This window comes from Camelus ferus, chromosome 26 (assembly GCF_009834535.1).
Source record: "Camelus ferus isolate YT-003-E chromosome 26, BCGSAC_Cfer_1.0, whole genome shotgun sequence".
Classification (NCBI taxonomy): Eukaryota; Metazoa; Chordata; class Mammalia; order Artiodactyla; family Camelidae; genus Camelus; species Camelus ferus.
The window spans coordinates 19,247,642-19,262,316 of NC_045721.1; the positions used below are offsets into that span (position 1 = coordinate 19,247,642).

A 14,675-nucleotide genomic window follows, 5' to 3' on the forward strand; every position below is an offset into this window, starting at 1 on the left:
AAATTTTTACATGCAATTTTTTTTTGGCTTCCATCTTTGCCTGTTTCTTTTTCACGACAAGTGAATAAATGCATATATGAAAGTTGATTTCTAGTAAAAAGAAATGTTCGAACCTGGCTCCTAGTCAAAGATTCATGTACACCATAATAGATGTATATTAGTTCTTTCCAATTACAGAGCAAAATAATTTCAGAGTACCAATTTTGATCATAACATTATATTTTCTCAAAGACATGCAAGTTAAACTGACTTCCTTCCTGCTGCCAAAAAATCTGTAACACATTTCCGACATTTGAAATGCTACATTCTCTTTCGGAATCAAAGACGACAGTGCAAGAACGATGAGACCATTCAAACCCGCCAAGAGGCTTGAAAATCGCTGTGGTCAGAAAACAGAAAAGCATCCACGAAAAGCTGACATTTCTTCTTCCTCCTGTTAAAGATCCAGCTGAAACCCAGAGGCTTATGGAAAAAATGGACCTTCTGGTCATTAAACCAGTTTTGAAACAGTCCACTGATGAAGAGGGTGTCACCAATTAGTGTTCAAGGCAGGAAACTTACCCACCAGTTTCGACAATGACAAAGGTCGGAAAACTAGCGAAGTGGCACAAATGAAATCTCTGAAGAGTTGGCCATTGTTTTAATTTTTCAGTTACAGTAATAGCAGATTTTAGAAAATTAAGTGTAAAGCTGATACCTATTTTGTACCTTTATTTCCTCTGTGTGATTCCGGTCTCTATATTTATCTGTGTGTGCGCCTGTTCTGAACAATTTTTTCATATACTATTTAAACAGCGACGATTTTAAATAGATCTCTGGGAAATTTTGTAAGGATTTACTTCACACATTTTTTCAGGTTAGTTCAGTAGCATACGTGTTCTCAATGGACTGCATTTCTAGGCAAGTGCAGAATCAGAATCACTGTTTTAAAGAATTACTTCAAACCCAAATGGCTATGGTAGTTTTTGGAAATGCAATTGCATGTTGGTTTTTTTTTTTTTTTTTTCTTAAAATGAAGCTCAGTTTTCTTTTCTCATGCACACACATCGTGAAATAACTAGGTAATTAGAAGCTAGTTTTTCAGTACACCATGATATTTTTTCCATATTGGTTATAAAAATGGTAGCTCTCACTTAACTCTTCTTTTAAAAGAAATTAATCTCAATATCTACTTCCAAATAGCTTTCAAGTATTTTACAAAATCAAACGACATCCACAATGAGGGGTAACTTTGGACAGAACTACAGGGAGCAGAGAGCATGGACTGGTAGGGGAAAAAATTCTGCTTTTGTCAAATCTGATATCAAGGAAGTACAATCGGCACAAGTAGGCACCAAGTTTGGCTGTAGTTTCTTAGCAATGATAACAAAAATGAAAAAGTTGAGATACACAGTTTCCACTTTCTGAAGGAGGAAATCAAAATTACTTGCAAGGATAAATTTTTCCAGGAACTAAACTCAGGAAGGAATATTGTATGATCTCTATGTATATAAGATAATGAACAAAACCTTCAACTATGATCTTACAGCTTCTATAATTGTCCACCATGCCAGTCTATTCCAAACTCAGCACAATTTTGTGCTAATGAAGTGATATGTGCATTGACATTATTACATTTTGATTTAAGAGATTTATTATAATTGGTGTTGACAGGACTGAATCCTCAGAAACTATCCTGGGTCTACACACCTTGCTAGTGTGTATGAAATGAACGATTATTTACCTCCTTCCATGAGGAGCTTGAATGAAATACTCTGAATGGCAGTTTAGCTGGGAATAGAAATCACGTTATTTTTTCCTCTGCACTTCAAAAGCACGTTGAGGAAAAGTTTTTGTTTTGTTTATGCTCATGAGAAGACTCCTGCTTGAGAGCTGATCCTCTGGAGATCATCTGTCTTTTCTCTCAGGTTACTTTAACATTTTTTTCTCTCTCCTTAACATTCTCTATTTTCTTAGCAAAGGTGTCTGTTTTATCCCTGCTTTGCACATGGTGTGTATATTCAGTCTGGGAACTCAGGTCATTCCTCGCTTCTGGAAAGTCCTTAGTCCTGATCTTTTTAAATACTGCTTCTCCTCTATTTCATCTTCTTTCTTCCTCTCTTTCTCTTTCTTTCTTTCTTTCTTTCTTTCTTTCTTTCTTTCTTTCTTTCCTTCCTTCCTTCCTTCTTCCTTCCTTCCTTCCTTCCTTTCCTTCCTTCCTTCCTTTCTTCTTCTTCCTTCCTTCCTTTCTTTCCTTTCTTTTCTTTCTTCCTTCCTTTCTTTCCTTTCCTTCCTTCCTTCCTTCTTTCTTTCTTTCTTTCTTTCTTTCTTTCTTTCTTTCTTTCTTTCTTTAAGTATAGCCAGTTTGCAATGTTGTGTCAATTTCTGTTGCACGCATTCTTTGTTTTTCTGATATTCCTGTAACCTGTATTTTGCAGGCTGTTATTTTATTCTCCATGTGTCTTACTTGCTCTCTTATATTTTTTTCAATCTTTTTCTTTATGTTCTGTCTCGTTGAATGCCTTAATACTACCTTAATATTACCTTCCAGTTCATTTTTTTTTTCCAACTCCATTGAATCTAGAGTTTACCTTACGTATTAATTTTTTTTAAGGACCATATTTTTCAGAATTTTTAATGGTACTTTTTCACCTACTCTGCTCTTCTTTCCCTTCTGTCTATTTTGTTTTCATAGTTTCTTATTCTTTATGAACATTATTCCTTCCCTTATCACTTTGAGGATAACTAACATCCTTATTTAAAACCAATTGTTTTCATTTCACATGCAGTGAATTCATCTCCCAAACATTGCTTTTACTGACTTTCTTAGTATTCATTTTACTTATCTATTTTGGAATTTTGATTTGCATACTCATTTTGGATAGTATTTACATAGCTTCTCTGTCTCTGTCTTCATTCATATCTCCCTGTTTGCCAGTATTTTGGTTGCCTCCATCCAGCGTCCGGGAACCCTGGTCCAGAACCAGATCGGTACCTTGCAGCTCTTGTTCTGCCCTGAAACTGGTGATGTCACACCTCCAGGCGCCAAGTCAGGGAGTACGCTGGCTCAGGTCTTGGCTAGCAGGCTGTGTCTGCTTTATCCCGCCACCCCCCAATACTCAGCTTTCTAGGGAGACCTTTCACCACTTTGCTGAACCTGGTTTCAAGCACAGAGGCTGGCTCAGGTCCAGGCTTTTGATGGGGCACTGTTAGCCCCAGTTGTTCTGCAGAAGACAAACTCCTGCCTGCTCCTGACTCCTTTCCTACCCAAATTCTGTAGCCCCTCCCACTTCTTCAGCTTCACTTACTGGTATCTTTCTGTTTTTTTTTGTTTTCTCAGCCATAGAGATATTTGGTTTTTTATTACGGATATGTCTTTAAAATGTCTTTCTTTTTTATAGTTTATCTATCAGTTTAGGTTTTTAGAACCAAGGAGGCAGTAAGGAGTGTCTGAGTGGGGGGAAAGAAGAGATAAAGGCTAAACAAACAACACCATCTTTACAGGAAATCTTCATTATTTTCCAAACTATGTCGGCAACCTATGAACCTAATGACATGAGGGACAATGTCTCCTCTTGGAATCTGAATTAAGGAGAAGGAACAGCCCCACGTCTCTCCCCTCCTCCGTTAGCTAACCCATGGGTCCCAGAGCCCTTAAATGAGAATCATCTGAAACACTCATTTAAAATGCACATTCTTGGGCCGCTCTCCAGATTCCCCATATGGGGACATCTGAGGGTGGGAGCCCAGGGGTTTGCATCTTTAACTGCACTGAGCTGTGTTTTTGCAAATAAGCTGTGAGGATCAGTGCCTCCCCAGCAACCTCCTAACTGTAACACCCTGTTTCTAAGACTCTCCCAGGCACTCACTCCTGCGGTCCCAAGAGGGATAGCGAGGGCGCTGAATAGAACCATCAGCTCCACTTTGGACTTTATATAGGAAAGGAGACCCTTGAGGTCGAAAGCCCTCCACAAAGTATCAGAAAAGCAAGGAACTATGCTAAAATAGTTCTCTTGTTATTTACTTGTAAATAACCTTCCGTGTAATCACCACGGCGCCTACCTGGAGACTGACGAGCCAGTGTCAAGCTGGGGAGTGGAGAAAGCTACGAGGCACAGGCTTTAGATAATAGTCCTTGACCACTGGAGAGGCTTAGGGATAAGTCCATGTGCCAAAGCCCCGCAGTGCAGGGGGCCCCCGGCAGGCTGATGCCCCATTTTAACTTCCTCCTTTCCACCTGCCTTCGAGCACACTGAAGCAATGACAAGAAAAGAAACGTGAGTCAAGTAAATAGGATGGCATACGCTTGTCCCACACACAGTTAACTGCACAAGGAGAATGCACTCGGCGGGCAAAAAGGAGAAAAGATTCAAAAGACACTTTAGTTCAGATAGAGTGAGTGAAGAAAATGCTTTCACCTCTCCCCACTAGCAACGCAAGATGGTAAATCAAAAATAAAGGGTGATGCTTCTCCCCAAATATTTCCATAACCTGGGAAAACTTTTCTGCTTTCTCTCTGTTCGTGCGCTTTTCACTTGTGGTCCTAATTTGAAGACGGTTCCTTGTCCTTGCCCTTGCGCTGCTGTGAGCCTCTCCTGATCGCTTCTTCACCGTCATGGGGCATGCATGCTTCTAGAACTTCCCAGTCAAAAGCAAGTCCCCTTAATGACAGCAATGTGTTCTCGCTGGAAAGTCACAGGATTATTTTACATAAGAAAAAAACTCTCTTTAAAAAATCTGCGTGCCAACATGCCAGCTGAGAGCAAATTCATTAGCAAGGCCCAGCAAAGAGAAATACTGCGTTTCTCTGAAGACAGTGGGAAAGCTGACCCTGCCTCTCAAGCCTCTTTTGCCCTCCCTCACATCTGCCAGATACGAGCGCAGTCCAGACCACACACGCTGATCTGTGAGATGTCTTTCCGAGGATGCTATTCTCAGAACAAGAACATTAGAGTGTTGCCTGATTCATTATTATACACTTGACCATGTCATCATAATTGTCTTCTTCATTATTGACGTTTTCCCAGCACCCCTGGCTTTTAGTCTTCTGTATCAGACACTGGAGGGGTTTTCAACAGGACACGATCCTTGTGAACTTAAAGTCAGACAATGCAATACGGTCATCACATAGATGTTTTTGAAGATGTGTCAATAACTAAACAGAATGTCCTGGGGTTACTTTAGTTACAATGAGAGGGCCTCGCCTTCAGCTGCTGGGATGAAAGGAAATATGCACTTTGCGACTCAGACTGGGAGAGGAACTGTATTTCCTCATAGAAATGGTGACAGAGCAGGAGGATTGCAGGTTTTATTTTCCTAGGACGTCTCTCTCCTGAGAGATGACCCCAGCGCAATGCCAGGTGTCCCAGTCAGATAAAAGCCAGCCTTCCTTTCCAGTGGTGACGACCTCCCCACGGGAACACGTCTCTCGCAAAGGATCTCCTTCATCTGTCTCCAGAAGAGGAGAAGAGGAAACACAAGAAGCAGCAGCTGGTGCGGAGCCCCAGTTCCCATCTCATGGATGTGAAATGCCCCGGATGCTATAAAATCACCGCCCTCTTAGCCGTGCACAAACAGTAGTTTTGTGTATTGGCGGCTCTCCTGTCCTTTGCCAGCCGACAGGAGGAAGAGCAAGGCTTACAGAAGGATGCTCCTTCAGACGGAGGCAGCACTAAAAGCACCCTGAACCGAGATGAATGGGAAACCATCCCAATAAACACATTTTGGATTTAAAAAAAAAAAAAAAGCCAGCCTTGCGGCTAGAGGCAAGACCAAAGATGTCCATTGGGTTAAACTGGCATGCTGGACAGAAAGAGTCTCTAGGAAAACCTCTGCAGTGCTGAAGGTGGATGTTGCTAGGAGCCACACTGAGTTGCTCCGGCTCATGATCTTTTCTTTCTCTCATTTGGGGTGCTTCCCGCCTTTGTCAGGGAGCCGCAGCGCCATAAGCCCGTTTTAGTAATCTGAAACCTCCGCCTGCCATGTTTACCTAAATCCTGGACTGGCCTTGGTTATCTGGAACCTCTCTCGCTGCTTTTTTGTTGTCTTAGTACAACCAAGCCTGAGGTTTCATGTTTTTAAATAATGCCCACACGAACTGAACAGGAAAGGGGCTGCCAAAAGCCACGCAGAGCACCTCATGTGATCCTTTTCTGAGTATTTCATCGTGAGTAACTCTGGCCAGGAGACAAGGGTTCTTGAGGAAGAATGCTTCTTGAATGAATGCAGAAATTCTATTTCACCCACACTGAATCCACTGAACTTTAATGAGTAGAGTGTCACATAAAAAAAAAAGACTCTTTATTTTAAACTTTTCAATTGGGCATGTTCAATCTGATTTTTAAAAAAGAGCCAAAGTGTTCTGTGATGTTAACCAGCCATAGCTGGCGGCTTTTTCTCTAATTCCTTGCCAGCCTACCTCTGCCCAGCTTCATGTCAAGAATACTTCTGTTTTCTCCTTTTCAAGGAGGGGACCCTTTTAGTCCAAGAGGATAAATATTTGCAGTTAGTGCTAAAGTTTTCTCTAGAAGAACACAATCTTTCCAGTCAATCGGCTCTCAAACCCTCACCCCAAATTTCCAGGAATCTGATATATATTTCTGTCTGAATTTTATTTTTGTTTTATTGTCACAGAAGGCAAGTGACTAAGGAATCTGGATGAAAGGGCCTCTGGGAGGAATTGTTGATAAATTAGTGTGTTTTTGTGTGTGTGTGTGTGTGTGTGTGGAATTTGGGAGAAAAAGTTGAAATACAACTAAGTTAATTTTTATCTCTTTTTTTGCAATGATTTACTAACAAGAGGATCTGAAAGGAGACGCTCCCTGTGCAACGTCATATCTCTCTCTGCACACTTGGGTATCAGATTACGACCCTGTTTTCCTTTTTCCCATGGTGAGTTTATGGATATCCTTCTAGACACCTCTTACAAAGGTAGCAAGTCAGGATTAATGACGAATTCATCTCTGAAGAAAGAAGTGGAAGGTACATTTGTACTTAGTGGTTCAGGATTATAACAATGGGCAAGAGTTTGCTATAAACACTTGAAAAAAATCTCAAGGTTAATTCTGTCGATTATGTGTACATCAATTCTGAAAGGGATTTTTAAAGTGTTGGCATTGCCATTCTAGTACTCATTAAAACTTTTTGACAAAACAGAAGGAAGATCGGGGACTGAAGACTGAATTCCTCAAGACAGCACAAAGCAGCAAAGGTATTAAAGAAAAACGAGGTCATTTTCTAGTGATCTAATGGGATGTCTTTTTTAAATGATGTGATGTATTTTGAACAAATGTCAATTTCATTATTGAGACTTTTAAAATTCAGAGTCATTCTTTATAGCTTTAATATGTTCAGTCCCAAGTCTTTCTTCCTATTGAAGGTCAGTATGTAACAACATTCATTCACTCATTCACTCAACAAACGCTTAAGGTCCCAGGCCCCAACACCAATGTCATTCAGGTTACAATGTTATAAAAAGTAACAAATAATGTGACATTTCCTCTCTTGTTGGAATGACATTATTTAAAAGATCTGAACTACTTACTACTAGCTTTTTCTTCACAGAGGTTTCAAGGGTCACGTTTCCCTGTAACATGTTATTTTGATAAATTTCCTTGCTGTGAAATGAGGCATCTGAGCCTGAGAATCTCTATTTCTCTTTAAATGAATAGATCTTGGTTGTATTAAAATTCCACCTAAAAGGGTAACATCCCACCTAGGAGTGAAAACATTAGTTTCCTAAATTGATAACCAAGTTTATGCCTTCTCATATTACGGAATTTATTCTACATGAGATTGGTTTTTATGTTACAACTCTGTCCCCCAGAACTGAATTGAGCTATTCAGGGAACGAATATAAAGCAATAAAATGGATTTCCAGATGCCACACATCAAAACTCAATCCTCTTATTTTATAGTTACACCACGGATAGAAAGTTGCCCAAATCACCAACTGAAAGTTCTAATCAGCACAAATGGAATGGAAGCAAACAGTATTCTGGATGTAAAGGTGATCATTCTTTTGTGTCTCACTGTACATCTCACTTTGTTTCACTGCCTTCCTTTGCCCTAAAAATCTGAAGATGGCAAATCTTGTCTCCTTGTCAGGACAAGAATTAAAGGTCCGCAATGTAATTAATCAAACATCATCTCAGTCTGTTTTTGTTAGTTGAAATGGAGGCAAAAATTAAAACATGCTTTTTGCAAATTTACTTTTTAACATTAAAACACCGTCTGACATTCCTCTCTCCATAGGCTCTTAAGGAAGTTACAGAGAATCAGATGTTCAGAAAGCAAGAACAAGTCACTGGTAAAGCATCGCCTTATTTTAAGAGGAAGAATGGCCCTTATTAATCATCTGAAAGTGTTTACAGGTGAAGAAACTGAGGAACGGGAGTCATGGCCCTGGGCAGCTTCCGCTCCGGGTGTATGTCAAGTCCCTTAAGGAGGCCATGACGTTTGTCATCCTTCTCCATCTCCTCGAAGTGTCCAGCCCAGTTCCATGCCCTCTGTGTGCTCTCACTCACCCCTGTGAGGTGCAGGGCCTCCAGATCCACCAGTGTACAAAGGGAAAGGGGATGAGAGGGGTGAGGAGGACGCTGGCCCTGCTCTTGTCAACTCAGTTACAGAAAGCAACTCCGAGCACAACAGGAGACATTCTGGAGAGCAGAGGGACGTGTGGGAGGCACACGGGGAATGTTCCCTGAAGGAGGCTGGGAGCCGCTTTTACCCTCCCGGGGACCAGGTGGAAGTCACAGGGGAACGGCGGTGGGTGAAGCCTTTGGCCGGGGAGCACCAAGCAGCTACACCTACGATCTTTTTCAGGTCTGGGTGCTGGTGTGAGTCCTCACACACCCACCAAAGAGCTGAGCCAGAAGTTTGTGAAAATAGTGCCACACGAAAGCCCCATTCAGCTGCCTTCCTGACGCTCCCTAATCCATTTAGGAGGAGATCTGCCTTGCACGGAAAAGTGTCGGCACCCGAACGAAGGGCTTTCGAGGGGAGTCAGCGATTCTGTGCCCGCACCTTGGCCTTGTCCTCAGCTCACAGGGCCCTGGATACATTTCTCAGGCTCCTCTGATGGGAGCTGTATTTCCTTATCAACAGTAGGCTTACCCTGATGGCATTTCCTAAGTGTCATCCCGCTTGAACACAACATAATAGAACACATTAATTGATAAACGTGCTTTATTCACACGCTGTAGTTTGGGGCCTCCGGAGCTGAGAATTCGGAGCAGGGAAGCACGTGCTTCACGCGAGCACAGCCTCGACATTTTTCATCAGCCCGGCTGCGCTGCCTGCACACGCGACGTGTCAGCGCGAGGAAGTGACAACGCGGCCTTCGCGGCTTCCCCTGCTCAGCGCTCTGATCAGGCAAACGCTGTCAACTTCATTTGTACTCGGTCCATAAAGAGGGTGGCGTCCTGATCTTCTCTTCAAATTCTGGCCAGCTTTATTGATGGCTTCCATGTCTGCCTTAGTTTTGCTTCTATTTAAACACCCAAATTTGTTTTTTTCCGGTGATAAATTACCTCACTTTGCAGGTGTCATTTTTCATATTCCAAAATAATATTTCTGACCTTGGGAAAGATTGAGATTGAATACTCTCTGGTAACTATGCACAGATTTTTCACGTTTAGGTTACACGCTGCAAACCTGTTAAGAACTTTATATTTAAGTTCACGAAATCTTACTGCCCTGAATAATGTTAGGGTGGTGGTTAACCTTATTTTCCTGAAAGAAAAGGGGAAGTAAAACTTTCAGGATTTCTTTAAAAAGATTAGATTGTGTGGGTGGTGATGGCGCAAACGAATTGGTAAAATTTCTGAAGCACAATGATAAGCCCAAGTTTTTATTACCAATTAAGAAAATAATCTATAAAAAGTTTGTTTTTCATGGAGGTGCTGGGGATTGAACCCAGGACCTCACGTATGCTAAGCATGCACTCTACCACTGAGCTATACCCGCACCCCCGCCCAAAATAAGCTTTATCCAAAAAAGAATCTGCTCTTAAACTGTATCCTGCTTTGCAAAGGTATCTTGCTGTCCCCTGGGAGTAAGAATGTGCCTACCTTAGCAAAGACCTACCATGACTTCTAGAGAAGGAGATGAAAGCTAATCCTCTTCTCTGAAGAACAGATAATATTGAAACTTAATTTAATCGGGTGCCCCACCTCCATTTTACTCTCCCAGTCACCAGACAGCATGTCCACAACTGCCTGAAAGTCTTCAAGACAAAACGTGACACAGGATGTACAGCAGTCTTGCATTTGTACTTACAGGTAAGATACACTGCATCCTGCCTGTGGCAAGTGACAGGAACAACAGTCAGAGGTCTTCTAAAGCAGATACACAATCTTTTATTTATTATAGACCTTTTTCTTGTTAAAGCTGTACCATCATTCTATCTCAAAATAATTCCTTATGCTCTGTTTGTTGGAACTATGAAGGTAGAGCCTTTGTAAAAATGTCTTACTGGAGAAATCTTATTCTTGACTGATCAACCTTAGGACTTAAAAGTACATTTCACTTGACTGAACTACCATCTTCGCCAAACCGTATCTGAGTGACAGGAATACTGAATAGCCTGGCTTTGGAAACGCTCACGTTTACACTTGGGTCATATCTTAGGCACAAAATATGGATGTGACCAAAACAAGAAATCTAAAAGCAATTTTAAAATAATTGAACTGTGAACAAAGATATTTGAGAGGAAAACCAGCTTTGGGACATAAATGCATTTCCATTATGGTTATATGTTTCCTTTTATTCTCAAGTCAGATTTGTCAGAGAAATGATAAAAAAAAAATCCTTCCACTGAAGAAAAAGTTATATTTTAGATAAATATCGTATTTTATTCTTTCAAATTATATTCAAATATCATACAGTGTACAAAAATTTGAGTTGCCTCACAAAGCACTCATTTGGTCCACCAAAATGTATCGATATAATTTCTCTCTGACTTCTTTGTTCACATTGTAATTGTGGGATAAGAAAATCTCAAGCAAGGGTAGCAAACAGGAAGTTTTACCCACATGAAAATTCCGATGAAAACCAAACCAGCGCCTTGATGTTCCCCCCAAAGAGGTGAAGTATATTAAATTTTCTTTTAAGCTCACTGGAAAATTTCCATTATGTCCACTTTGATTTATTCTGGGCTATGGATGTGCACATGTTTATTTTTATGGTTGGTTATGTCTGTGTTGGCCCAGAAAACAGACCACTGTACTAACGTCAGTGCAAAAAGCACAGAGCTTTGAAGGCTACACCAACTCTGTTTTTACTGTAACAGCAGCCGGTTAGTATATAAGGTTTGGAGGCATGTGGAGCGGCTGGACCAAAGAACTGTACACCAAGGGAGTACACATTTTTGCAGAGATGGTATTTTACCCATTAAGTCAAAAAGAGTTAAAATAAATCTTTTCCCCCATAGATTTGAATGAAATGTTCAAGAATAGCAAATGAAAGGACTTGTGGGGTTTTTTTTTTTTTTTTTTTTTGGTGGGGGGAGGTAGTTAAGTTCGTTTGTTTATTTTTATTTTTAGAGGAGGTGCTGGGGATTGAACCCAGGACCTCGTGCATGTGGAGAATGCGCTTTACCACTGAGCTATACCCTCCCCCTCGACCTGTATTGATATTCCAATAATGTGACGAACTGAGCACCTATTGGGTTCTTGAGACCTGCCCATCACCTGAACCGAGAGCAGTTCTTGAGCTGCCCTTCATGGAGGGTAGGAAATGCTAACAGGTAGGTGTATGAGGACCAGTGCTCCACACAATTACATGGTTCTGGTATCCCTTCCATTTATGACCTCTGACCGTTTGTCTTTGTTAATCAATATCTGTCAACTCTGTTTAGCACAGATAAGAAGGGTTACTGTGAAGTGGGTTGGTGAATAGATAAAGTGGTCTCAACGTGGAAATGGCAGTAATGGACCACACCATCCCCTTCCCATCCACTTCCTTATCCACTCCTTAACAAGGTTTCATCTCTATTTTGAACTATAATGGATAAAGAAGAAAGAAAACAATAAATGAATGCCTTTAAATTTTTAACCCCCGAATATCAGAGAAACTAACTCCCCTGTGCCCAGACATTGAAAGAAATCTTTAGGTTTTATAACAGACAAATGCAAGAGAAATTCACAGCATAAAAGTAATAAAATATGTGACTCAGTGTCTCACTTAATATTCTTACTCATCTGTGGCCCGGAAAAAAAAAAAAGGAAAACCATTTTGATAAAACAGATGTTGAATGGTCTCAGTGGAAAATGATTGAAGACTTGCACCATGTAATTATTATAAAATACCACACATCTGGTACAAAGTTTGGCCTTAAATCAAAAGTCATTTAGGACAAAATGAGCCAGGAGACTTCTGGCCTCATGAAAGTCTGAGCTTGGAGTTTATAGCATGATTTCAACTTTAAGTTCTCTTGACCAAATTTAATTTATTTCATGACTGAATGGCAAGTTTCTCCAAACCACCAAACAAATAATTAGGACATTAAAAGGGAACTGTGAGCTATGATTTCAAAGAAAATTTAGCAATGTAAAATTGTACAAAGCAACCTAGCTCCATGGGAAAAAATAATGAAAGTATGTAGACCGTTTACAAACGACCTTTTCATTCATGAAAAGCTAAGGTCTCAAAGGAACACTGGAATAACTTGCATATGAGTTTATCACTAATCCATCACCAGGAAAAAAACTGCAAGCTGAGAGAGGACCCGCTAATGTATTCTGAATCCACTGGAGCAGAAGCAGGAATGTTCTGGCTGTAATATTTCTCTCCATCGTTGCAGCCATCTGCCTGTCATGGGTCACATACACGATGTGCCATCAGCAGAGAGCTGCTCTGCATTTATATTTATCAAAAGTCAAATCTCGAAGCTGGTAATGCCTTGTTTTCTTTCTACCTTGCAAGCGCAATGTAAGTCCTAAATTAATCTGATAAATAAAAATTGCAGGATGCTACCACGTAACCCCTTCTAAGTCAACAACTCTCAGAGGAAGCTGTGATTTTAGACCCGAAAAAAGAAAAACTTTTGGAAACCAAGTGAGACTGGTAAGAATGAATCTGAACACTCTTGGAGCTCCCTTAGTTAGAAAAATAGAGCTTAAAAAATATGTTTGTGTTGTGAATTTTTTTGATTCATTTCAAATACACGGTTCTATTTATCATACTTTGTTAGGCTGCTGGATTGTTACAAGTTTATCCATCTTCTCAATTTTATTTTTCTCATCCACAAAGATGTTTTATCTTAAAAATAACTTCAATGTTATATGTAATATGCCAGCTTCACAATATCAGCAGTACTTGGAAATAAATGAAATGTGCCTTATTTAGCCAACACACAGTGTTTTATCAATATGCAAACAGAAAAATGTCATGTAATGAGATGATTAAGAAAAATATGAGCTTTGTGTCTTAAAGGTTATCCATTTTAGGTTACAGTAATTGATCCCAGTCACTTCAAATGTTTAAAACATTCCAAACCCTCAGCCAAATGTTGGAGAAATAACTCTGCCAGAATTTCAGTGGAGAAAATTTTAGAAGGCTGTTCAAATCCAAAGAAAAGGAAAAATATATATTATTGCTGAAAGTCGTACGTGTGTTCTGCTTTCCAATGAAAACCATGGCCAAATAAGCTTTCATTAAATTGGAACAAGATGACAAATACTAAAGCTGAAATGCCTACAGTAAATTGAAACGTTAAGCATTACATAAGGTCTCTAACGTGTAACCAAAAAAGTTTTTTTGAGACAGAAAATAAAAGAAAATATTTTCAATATCTTAACCTCTATCTCCTCTTTCCCCCAAGACACACAAGTAAAATAGATAATGGCCTTTGAAACCGGACTTTAGTTTTTAAAACAGCAAATGAGGAATGCTGGTTAATTCAGACGTTTCACTACCAAGATGCTACACCTAGAGGCGTATTTACAATAGTTGCAAACACAGGCTATCTGAGACCCTTTTACCGCTGTCAGGTGAAGTGACAGATTGTCAGAGACTCACTCACCATAAACTTCACCTTCACAACAATAACACATTGTATAAAAACCTGCAAACTGGCAGGCGAGCGATGATCTTACTGCACGGCAGTTTGGGGTACATTTTCCATCTTCTATGAAGGTTATAACAGAAACTGAACAAGTAGTGCGTTTTACAGCTCAAATGGGCCGTGGCATAATACAGAGATTGCGGGGGGGAGACGTGTTTTGTCATCGTCTGAAGGAGCAAGCAGATTTGCCAGTTTTTCTTCTGACCAGGTAGTGGAAATATCACCAATCGCTGGTGCCAAGAAAACGCACAGCTCATTTTCACACGCAAAAATACATACTTGTAAGCAAACTGCACCCGTTACGGGAGCACGCTGCTGACTGTCCTGGCAAGACGCTAATGCAGAGGGAGCCACAGGCACCAGCCTCTGCAGCTGCTGTCATGCTATTTGCACTTCGAAGGAAATGCTTAATGTGTTGGGAATTCAGTTGGGAGGGAAGAAAAAAGTCTTGACTATTTTAAAGATGAGGGAAAAAAAAAAAAAAAAAAGACCAGTTTAAATATTCTGAAACAGTGTCTCCACTCATTCCCATCCAAAATACTTTACCAAAAACATTTACTCACAGGACTCACATTTTAACCAAGGCGTGAACTGGGCATTTGACGTCTGCTCACTCCTTTAGGTCCCTCGT

At 40.4% G+C, this 14,675-nt stretch overlaps 1 protein-coding gene and 1 pseudogene across 1 annotated transcript in view; one reads left to right on the forward strand and one right to left on the reverse strand.

Annotated features, from left to right (window-relative positions):
• TENM3 (teneurin transmembrane protein 3) overlaps positions 1–14,675 on the reverse strand; it is a 540,843-nt gene that overhangs the window by 316,660 nt on the left and 209,508 nt on the right.
• Positions 4,031–7,313, forward strand: LOC116660020 (annotated as a pseudogene).